Source organism: Tenrec ecaudatus, chromosome 4 (assembly GCF_050624435.1).
Source record: "Tenrec ecaudatus isolate mTenEca1 chromosome 4, mTenEca1.hap1, whole genome shotgun sequence".
NCBI classification, from domain to species: Eukaryota; Metazoa; Chordata; class Mammalia; order Afrosoricida; family Tenrecidae; genus Tenrec; species Tenrec ecaudatus.
This window is the reverse complement of record NC_134533.1, coordinates 73,558,094-73,568,103: the sequence shown is the minus strand read 5'-3', so window position 1 is coordinate 73,568,103 and position 10,010 is coordinate 73,558,094. Positions and strand designations below refer to the sequence as shown.

The window sequence follows — 10,010 nt, the reverse complement described above, 5'->3', positions numbered from 1 at the left end:
CTTCCTTCCCCGAGGCTGCCGGCCCAGGCTGCCTCGCACTGCCCTGTGCGGCGCAGGTGTCTCAGAGCTGTGCCCCTCTCTAGGGGGTTTTTTCAGCTCCTGTCAATTATCAGGGGGCCCTGGCTCGGCTGGCAGCCAGCGTGTCTGCTGGGCTGCATGGATGCCCGCATTCCTGGACTGTGACGGGAAGCACCGGAGCCCCGGCTGGGGGACCCAGAGGGGTTCCGCTTGGCTGCAAATCCTGGGGCCTGGCTGTCTGGGGAGTCACGAGGCAAGAACTCTGCGTCTCAGGGGAAGGGGTGGGAGAGGGAAGCGTGACAGGATGCTGAGGATGGAAGCGGCTGGATAGAGTAGAGTTTAGCAGGCCCTGCGGAGGCGAGGCCTGGCTCTCAAGTCTGGGGAGCGGGAGTGGGCCAGGGGTCACTCTGAGCAGAGGAAAGCAGATTGAGGAGCAGGGTGGAAAGCCCTTGGGCAGAAAGGTCGCCTGGCCGGGATTTTCTCCAAGCGTTCTCCCCTGAACCGTGTGATGGGGGGCAGGGGGAGCTCTGGGCCTCCCTGACACTCCGTAACAGCACCTGCGGAGTGTTGACGCGGTTCCGGGGCCCACGTGGCTGGCCACGTGGATGGAGCCTGAGCCATGCTCGCCTGTGCCTGCCTTGCTGCTAATCTCCTTTAGCTCCGGAGGACACAACACTCGAACGCCATGCCGGTGTGCTTCCTCTCCCCACCCATGGACTAGGGGGAAACTGCAGGGTCCCTCAAAGGACCCCCTCACTCCTGCTGAGGGAGGACAGTCGGGTTAAAACCCTGTGTCCTGCCCACTTATTAAGCACTCTTATTTAAAGATCAGACAGACAGGAACGCGTGAGCACGCATAGGCTTGGCCTCACTCCTGTCCGCTCCCAGGGCTCGATCTCCCGAGGCTCGCTCTCTAAAGAGGGCCCAGCCGTGCCAGTCGGAACCTGTCACTCTGGGCCTGAAGACTGGAGTTGAGGGAAGGCAGAAAGGGACCGGCCAGATGGCGCGAGAGAGGAGGGGAGTGTGGGCACAAAGGAAGCTTGGTCTCTTTATTAAGAACGCTCAGGGGTGCACACCTTCATATGATTGAGTCATCAAACCGTAGGCTAGGTGAATTATATGCCAAGAAAACGATTGTTATTTCATTTTTCTAAAGAGGACAGGAGGGAGCTTTCACAACCGCCTAAGATGTGGAAAGCTGCAAAGAGTGTGCCTCAACTGTGTGCTGCAAACTGTGTCTCAACTCACTACAAACCACGACTTTTTCTGAACTCATCAGAGATCTGAGGCCACCAGACAACCACAGATCTTGAAGCACAGGGAGGGACAGATGGCTGCGTGGATGCGGTGTGAACCGAAAGCCACAGAGTTCTTCAGGCGTGTATAGACCTCGTGGGAGTCTCTAAGAAGAAAGAGTAGCTCCTTCACATTTTGACTTTTATTCCATTCAGGTTCCTATGATTCTATAGCAATCCTTTTGGACTTCGCGTGGTGCGCGTCTAGGATCTGGAGATCGTTGCACTCATACAGAAATATTTCTAGCATTATTTTCGTAACAACAACAAACTGGAACCCAGTCATCCTCAGGGGGCTCAAAGCATATTCTTTGTAAATGTTCTTTGGTGGCTGCGTGAGTTGGCACCCACTCGGTGGTGGTCAATTTGGGTTTTAGTTTTCAAAACAGAGAGAAGTCTGAAGGGCAAGGTGGATGGGGAAAAGTTCCTGACAGTTCTCGGAGAACAGCCTCGGAGACTGAGCAAGGGCATTGTCTTGATGGGAAAAACTCCCCTGGCCTTTTCTCACCAAGCAGCCTTCAGTTTCCTTCAAACCTCTTTCCAATAAGCCCCTGTCCTGGTTGTCCTGCGAGACAATCTTTTGAAATTACATTTTGGGAGTTCCCAAAAGACAGGCACCATCCCTCTCTGAACTGGCCTCTCTGTCTTGACTTTACTTGACCAACAGATCCCCTTGCTGTGACTGGCCACTTGTTGTGAAGGCACCCTAGGGAGAAGAGGCAGGTGTGTTTCTCAGAGGGCTTGTGGGTGGCCAGCCGTGCACGGAGAGCAGACACAGGCTGCGCCCAGCTTGTTTGGATTAACCTACATATGTGTGCATGCATTGGAAAGCTAGGGGCAGGGCTTTCTGACTCCTTCTTTTATACAGGCATGTGTCACTTAAAGTCCACAGTAAGTTCTGTGCAATAAGATATTATATTATTTGGATGTTGAGTGAATGCCTGTGCCCGTGAGGGGGTGGGATCGGGGTGTGTGTGTCCTGTGCAAACCGGTGCTGGGGCAGCTGGGTCCTGCCCAGTTGCCACCACCTTCCCTGCTATGTCAGCTGCAGGGAAGGCTGACTTGCCTGTGGGGACTACCCAGGGAGGGGTCAGTGTGGATCAGGGCTAGACACTTGGGGTGTATACCTGTGTATCAGCACCCCCAAGCGACTACTGCTGGATGGAGGGAGCTAAGGGAACCCGCTGGGAGTCTGGGCCTGGACCCCAATTGCTGCAGACTAGGGTGTCTCCAGGCAGCACACAGCAGCTTGGGAGAAGCAGGGTCCAACCTCTGGAGAGGTGTCAAGCGTGGTCAACCCACAGGTATATATGCAGTAGGGTCTTGCCCAAGATGTTAATTGCTACAACATACATACGAGTAGCATGAAAAAATGGAATTAAAAGCGAATAGATTTTCCCCCACAAATGTTTGAAGCATATCTACATCGTTGCCACACAGTCTGTGACAGCTCTTAACGACACCATCGGACAGGGCAGAGTTGCCCCTGAGGGTTTCTGAGCCTGCAGCTCTGTACGGAGGTAAAAGCTTCATCGTTCTGCTGCCAATTCAGTTGGCAGCCCAACATGTAACCACTACGCCACCATGACTCCTTGTTTATGTGTGTGCATATGGATGTACATGCATGTAAATACACATATGTGGGTATGCATGTAAACTCAGATTCTCCAACTACCTCCTTAGATGCTCTGAGAAGTTGGATCACACGAAGAAGAACGTGGCATCAGGACGGGAGGAAGGCCTATTTACAACCTGCAATGTTCAGACAGCACAACCTCCCTGCTGAAAGTGAGGAGGACTTGAGGCACTTGCTGAGGAAGAGGAAGGATCGCAGCCTGCATACGGATTGCAACTCAATGTAAAGAAAACGGAAATTGTCGCACCTGGACAGACAGGTAACATCAGGACAACTGGAGAAAAGATTGAAATTGTCAAGGGCTTCATCCTGCTTGGGTCCATAATCAATGCTCACGGAAGCAGCAGTCAAGAGATCAACTGATACAGTGCATTGAGTAAATCTTCTGTATAAGACCTCTTTAAAATGTTGAAAAACAAGGACATTACTTTGAGGACTAAGGTGCTCCTGACCCTGGCCGTGGTGTTTTCAGTCGTCTCATGTGCATGTGGAAGTTAGACACTGACTAAGGACTGAAGAAAAATCCATGCATTTGAGCTATGCTGTTGGTGAAAAATATTGCAAATACCACGGGCTGCCAAGAGAACAAACAGATCTGTCTTCGAAGAAGTGTAATCAGAATGCTCCTTCGAGGCCAGGATGGTGAGGCCGAATCTCAAGTACTGTGGCCATGCTATCAGGAGCGACCAGTCCCTGGAGAAGGACTGCATGCTTAGCAGAGGGCCAGATGGACTGGCACCGTGGCAGCAGCAATGGGCTCGTTCTGTTGTGCACAGGATTGGTGTGAGTCGGAGCCACCTCGCTGGTACCCATAGCAACAACATCTAAGCACAGTGGGATGGATGGATATGGGTGGCATTTATTGATAAGGGGAAGGTGATCATTCAAATGTGTGGGGAGGAGTCAAAACCTCTGCTTCCACCATGTGAAGTCGGAGGTTGGTGGTGGAGTTGGCTTTTGGAAATGAGCCTTCAGCTACATGATTTGCAAATATTTTCTCCAAAGATGTAACTTGCCTTTTCATTCCCTTCACAGTGTCTTGTGAAGAGTTGAGGTACAACTTATCAATGTTCTTCTTTTAGATTTTCTTCTGTTGTCATACCCAAGAAAACTTTTGTCTGATGCCACGTCACAAAAATGTTCGGCTATATTTTCTTCTAGAGGTGAGAGAGGTTTAAGTTTTACTTTTATGTCTATTAAGATTTTGAATTAGCTTTTATGTGTGGTGTGAGGTAAGGGATTGTGGGTTGCTTTCTGCATCTCTTTTGTGACGTATTGAGCCAATGGTGGGTGGGGGCCAGGTTGAGCTGGCAGGGGATTCTCCTTCCGTGTGAAGAACTGGGAAATGAGCCCCTTTTTTTCCCTTTCTCCTAGTACTTGTGTAGCATTTGTATTTTCCTCCTCAAATATTTGGATTCACCGGTATATCCATCTGGACCTGGATTAATTTTGTGGGAATATTTTTAGCGACAAATTCCATTTCTTTACTACACATACTTCAGGTTTTCTCTTGCTTTGTACGTGAATTTTGTTAGCGTGTATCTTTCAAGGACTCTGCCATTTCATATCAAATTTTCCCTATTTAATAATCATTACTTATTAGTTACAATAATTATATTCTGAAGTGTATGACTACACTGGCCCGTCATGGCTCCTTATTACCCTTCTCACACCTGTGCAATCTCTGTCTTTCCCAATATTGAACATTTGTGTTTTGAATACTTTGACTAGAGCTTTATTTATGTTGTTGTCTTCAATGAGCAGTGTTTGCTTGTTCCGTGTGCTCTGGCAAGTCTCTGTTTCCTGTTTGCCTGGCTTCTGCTCTGCGTTTCAGCATTCTGTTTGTGTCTGTCCTGGGCAGCACGAGCAGTGAGCTGCTCGACACTAACTGAAAGGCTGGAGGTGGGAACCGCCCACGTCACCTCAGGAGACATGGTCCTGGAGGCTGCTGCCTAGAGGCCTCTCAAGTCTTTTTGTTGTTTCTTTAAGCTGGCGCCTTTACTTGGAAACCGTTGTCTTGTTTCCTTTAGGGCTTTTTCTGAAAGGCCATCTGCTGCCATCTCCATCTTTATGCCTTTGTATCTCTGTGTCTTCTTTGTTCCATCCCCCTTATGCTCCCAAGATGTGCTCCTTGTCCCTGATGCTCAGCAACTTGACAAAGAATTGTCGAGGTGTTGTCTTTGAGTTTCTGTGCTTGAGTTTGCCAAGTGTCTTAGGAATGGAGGTTTCTTGTTTATTATCAAATTTGGACAAATACTGGCCAATATTTTAAGCTGTTGTTGTTTTCTTCTGTTCCTGCACGCTTTCCTTTTGCCTTCTGGGGTCTCCAAGTACAAGTTAGAGGTTGTCTGGAAAGTAATTTTCTGTTCATGTTTTTTAGATGATTCATTTTACTATTTCCTTTTGGATAACTTCTGAATGCTTAATCTGAGGCTAATCCTTGCCTATTTGTAAAGGTTAGGCGTCACCGTTTCTCTGCTAGAAGTTCCATTTGGGGGATAGTTTATATCTTCCATGTCTTCACTGAACGGTCTGCACACATGTAATGGGATTATAATAGCTTTCCATGTTCTGCTTTGCTGCTACTTGTCACACGTGGGTCCATTCTCGCCTGTTTCCCATGGATTCTTCTCCCTGCTGTGGGCTGCATCTTCCTTCTTCTTTTCAGCCAATGATAAACCAAACCCACAACTGTGGAGTCGATGCCGACTCACAGCAGACACCCCCCCCAATCCACCCCATGGTTTTCTGAGACTGTAACTGCTTTTTAAAATTTTCCTTTTAACTTGGAATCTTATTACATGCATAACTAGCAACATGAGAACACGGAGTTCTGAGGCTCAAACATGATCTTAGGTGAAAGGATTCCAGATCGGTCCGCATATAACGTGGTGCCAACTCAAGATGAAGCCAGGTGCAGTCGAATATTTCCTGGAGAAGATTGCCAATTAGCTACGTTCAAGACTGACTGCCACTTTTATGTGGAAGTAATGACATGCAGATGGAGTTCCCAGTGCTGGCCTATCACTGATTAAAATGGTCAGCGAGGGTCGTCTGCTTATTTCCAGGTGGATTCTTCACATTTCCGGGCTTTCAAAAGTTCTTCCCCAAATCTTCTACAGCAATGCATCCTTACAAATCCCAGTCCTACAAGACTTCCCCGCTGGCCTGGGCGAGCTGATGGCTTGTGGGGAATAGACAGAAGCAGGGACTCCCATGAAACCAGGCGGAGGGATCAACTTCTGTATTTTCGAACCTCTAGCGGAGAGGAGTGTCCAACAAGGCCCGCAAAGCCAGTGACAGCAAGTCTTGGGGGAGATCCAGGAGGTGCGTTTCGGAGGTAATCACAGTCCTCTACCCCACCCCCACTGAGCAACAGTTTGTGCCCTGGGCTTGATGTACCTTTCCTGACACCAACTTACTTATATTCAGCTCACAATGCTTTCTTCAAGGGCAGTCCGTGCCTCCTCCGCATGCTTGGAGAGAGCTTCTGGAAGTGGGCGGGTGACAGCTCGTCAACCTCGACAGAATGCTTGGTGCGTGAGTCCTTCTTCAGAACCGCACGGACATTAACGGTGAAGCGACTCGGGCTGGCCCGTCCTCAGGTCCCTGCATTACTTCTTGGGCATGTTGCTGGCAGCAGCAGCTCCAGCAGGCTCCCTCCCGAGACTGTGACTGGTGACCGGAGTAGAAAGCCCCGTCTCTCTCCCACGGGGCGGCGAGTGGTCTCCGACTGCTGACCTTGTGGAGTGTAGCTCAGCATGTCACCGTTCGGCGTGTGCCGCCTTACCGAGCGCTGAACATGTTTGTATTTCTATTAATATCGCTGAACTTTGTTCTGGAGTGCTCTCAAGTCAGATGACAAAGTTGGATCCCACTCGGACTTTTAAGAGCTATCAGGTGGGACTGCACAGGGTTCACTGTGGGGGAAAGGCCAGCCCCCCACCACTAATCAGGGGTTCAATAGGCACAATTGTATGGTTAAATTATATATAGATTATAATAAAGTCGCAGAGAGCATGAGAGATAGAGGAGAGATTGAAATAATAGAGTCAGACACATTTCATGGTAGCATGCTCACCGCAGCCCCACTTGGTGATCCACATGGAGAAGGGAGACCAGAAGGCAGGAGAGAGGGGAGAGGAAGGAAGACAACCGGAAAGGGAACAGGGGAGCGAGGACCAGAGAGAGGAAGGGGGAGTGGAGCCAAGAGAGAGAGGAAGGGTATAGGGGGAGAGAGGATGGGAAGAGCCGAGCTTCTTTATTGCTAACTCAGGCTTATATATCTTGGGGGGCATGCAAGCCCCTTAGTTATAGGTAAAGACATACCTCACAGGAAGGGGTTGCATTATAGGTTTTATAGCAATTAGAGGGGGATGATCTAGGGGTATCCATGCAGTAGGAAGGGGGGGTATTAAGGGTGTACATGTGACAAGATGGGCGATCCTAGACTCGGGATGGCAGCCTAACATTGGATGTCACTGAGCAGGATTGACCTGTTCTCTGGCTCTCCATGGAAACCATTATCAGTAGGGTATGAACCCCATCTACAGGGACCAGACTGATGGTCACAAGCCTTTAGGGAGAAGTAGCCCATGGTCCTTAACAGCAGGGAGTGGGCCCTCTTGTGGTGGACCCACACAGTAGTCTGGCAACTGCCTGCCTTCAGGGAGGATGTCTATGCATCTGACCTCCCACCATATGCTGGCAAACAGCCTCTAATGTTTGGCCTGTCTTTGGGGGAGACAAAGCTGGGGGAAAGTCTCTTTATAATCACACATTCACCTGTGGTTGCTCTTGGGTGCCATCCAGAGAGCCAGCAGTTCTACACTCGGTGTCACCGAGCCAAGCGCCACCCAGGACCGTGCCTCCTCACACTTGGGGCTCTATTTGCACCCCTGGTTGAAGCCACTGTGTCAGTCCATCTTGTTGAAGGTCTTATTTTCCTTCACTGACCCCCTGCTCATCCAAGCTTGATGTCATTCTCCAGGAACACGTCCAAAGGAAACGAGACCAAGTCTCCATCCCCTTGCTTCTGAGGCGTATCTAGCGATAGTTCTTCCCAGGCAGATCTGATCGTTCTGCTGGCAGTCCGTGGATCCTCTTCATCAGCAGCCGAACTCAAGGGCAGTCTTTTCCGGTCGTCCTCACGTACTGTCCGGCATTCGTACACCTGGAGCCAAGATTCTCTACCACCGAGACGAAGCCCTTCGGAGTGCTCTGCCTGAGGCCTTGTGACGTCTGATGTTTCCCAAAGGCACGATTCTTGCTCCTGTGTGCTTGCCAGTTACTGTTTCCTAATCCCGGCTGTTTCTTCGTGCTCTTGCTTACTCTGCTAAATCCTGGAGGAGTCCCTATGCTGGGACAGAAGTTTCTTTCTGGGAAGCTCTCCCCTGTCTAGTTCCTTGTTCTCCTGCACCTTCCAGCTGCTGTGGTCTCTGGTCTGTGCCCAGAGCCCAGAGTTCACTGGGTCGCTCCCTCCCTGGGCAGTAGCTTGAAACTCTCGTCTACTCTTGTTCCGTCATCGCACCCGCCTTGCTTGTTTCCTGTCCATCAAGAATCACTGTCTGGCATCAAAGAACCAAAAATCATGTCACTGTGACTGAGGGGGGCGTGCGACGTGGGGACCCAAAGCCCATCTGTAGGCACCTGGACATCCTCTTACAGAAGGGTCATGGGGAGGAGATGAGCCAGTCAGGGTGCAGTGTAGCAATGATGAAACATACAACTTTCCTCTAGTTCCTAAATGCTTCCTCCCCCCAGTATCATAATCCCAATTCTTCCTTACAAATCTGGCTAGACCAGAGGATGTACATTGGTACAGATAGGAACTGGAAACACAGGGAATCCAGGACAGATGATCACTTCAGGACCCGTGCTGAGAGTGCCGATACCAGGAGGGTGAGGTAGAAAGGGGGAACCGATTACAAGGATCTACATATAACCTCCTCCCTGGGGGATGGACAACAGAAAAGTGGGTGAAGGGAGATGTCATTGGACAGTGTAAGATATGACAAAATAATTGATAAATTATCAAGGGTTCTTGAGGAAGGAGGGAGCGGGGAGGGAGGGGAAAATGAGGAGCTGATACCAAGGGTTCAAGTAGAAAGAAAATGTTTTGAGAATGATGATGGCAACATATGTACAAATGTAGCTGACACAATGGATGGATGTAATGGATTGTGATAAGAGTTGTATGAGCCCCCAATACAATGATTAAAAAAAGAAGAATCGCTGTCCGTTGTAGCTTGAGGTCCAGGGTCTTGAAAACCATTGTTCCATGTATTTCTTTTGTCTCGGCAAGAGAGAAAACCCAGTTACTGTTATCCCCTATCGGCCAAATCTGAGGACCATGGCATGAGGAGGGTCATCTGAGGCATGGTGCAGATCGGAATATTCTAGGAGAAAAGAGGGGCTGTGGAGAGAGCAGAGGGCGAGGGGAATACTGCTGCCTCAGAGAAAGGGGACAACGAGAGAGGGATAGCTCTGAGAACGGCCCCCCCAAAAGGTAGGACGAGGGTTCTGGTGGAAAGCATGAGGAGTTGGAACCCTTGCTGCTTTGGGACCAGAGGAGAGTCCGTATGTGGCTCCAGGGTCAGGAGACCAGTGGCCGGGTCAGGAGAAAGGTCTCCATTAGACTCCCCCAGCAGGCACTGGGACGTTCATCCAGGAGCAGACTCGGGGAAGCATCAAAACATGGGTGGGGCGGGGCGAGGCAGAGGGGGAGGCCGCGGATCAAGGCGCATCATCAAGTCAGTTACCACTGTGGGCGCCCTTTGGGGGGAATTGTCCACTCGGGACAAAGGAGCTGGGCTTCCCACATCCGCTCCCCCAGTCATGGTGCAAGCACCCACAGCTACGCACCTCTGCCTATGCTGCATGGGGCGGTTGCTCATTGACAGTCTGTCAAGGATGCGGTGAAGACGTGGGAAGAGGTGATATCAGCCTCTCTCAGTAGGTGCCGCAGCCGCTAGTGAGCATGAGTCTTCTTCACCGGGCACATGCATGTGTGGGCATGGAACTGGTTTCCTCCACAGCCTTTTCTGCCGACACAGACACAC

At 50.3% G+C, this 10,010-nt stretch overlaps 1 pseudogene; it reads right to left on the bottom strand.

The window, feature by feature from the left end:
* Positions 1-5,973: 5,973 nt before the first annotated feature.
* LOC142445923 (MICOS complex subunit MIC26 pseudogene) lies at positions 5,974-9,788 on the bottom strand (annotated as a pseudogene).
* Positions 9,789-10,010: the final 222 nt, after the last annotated feature.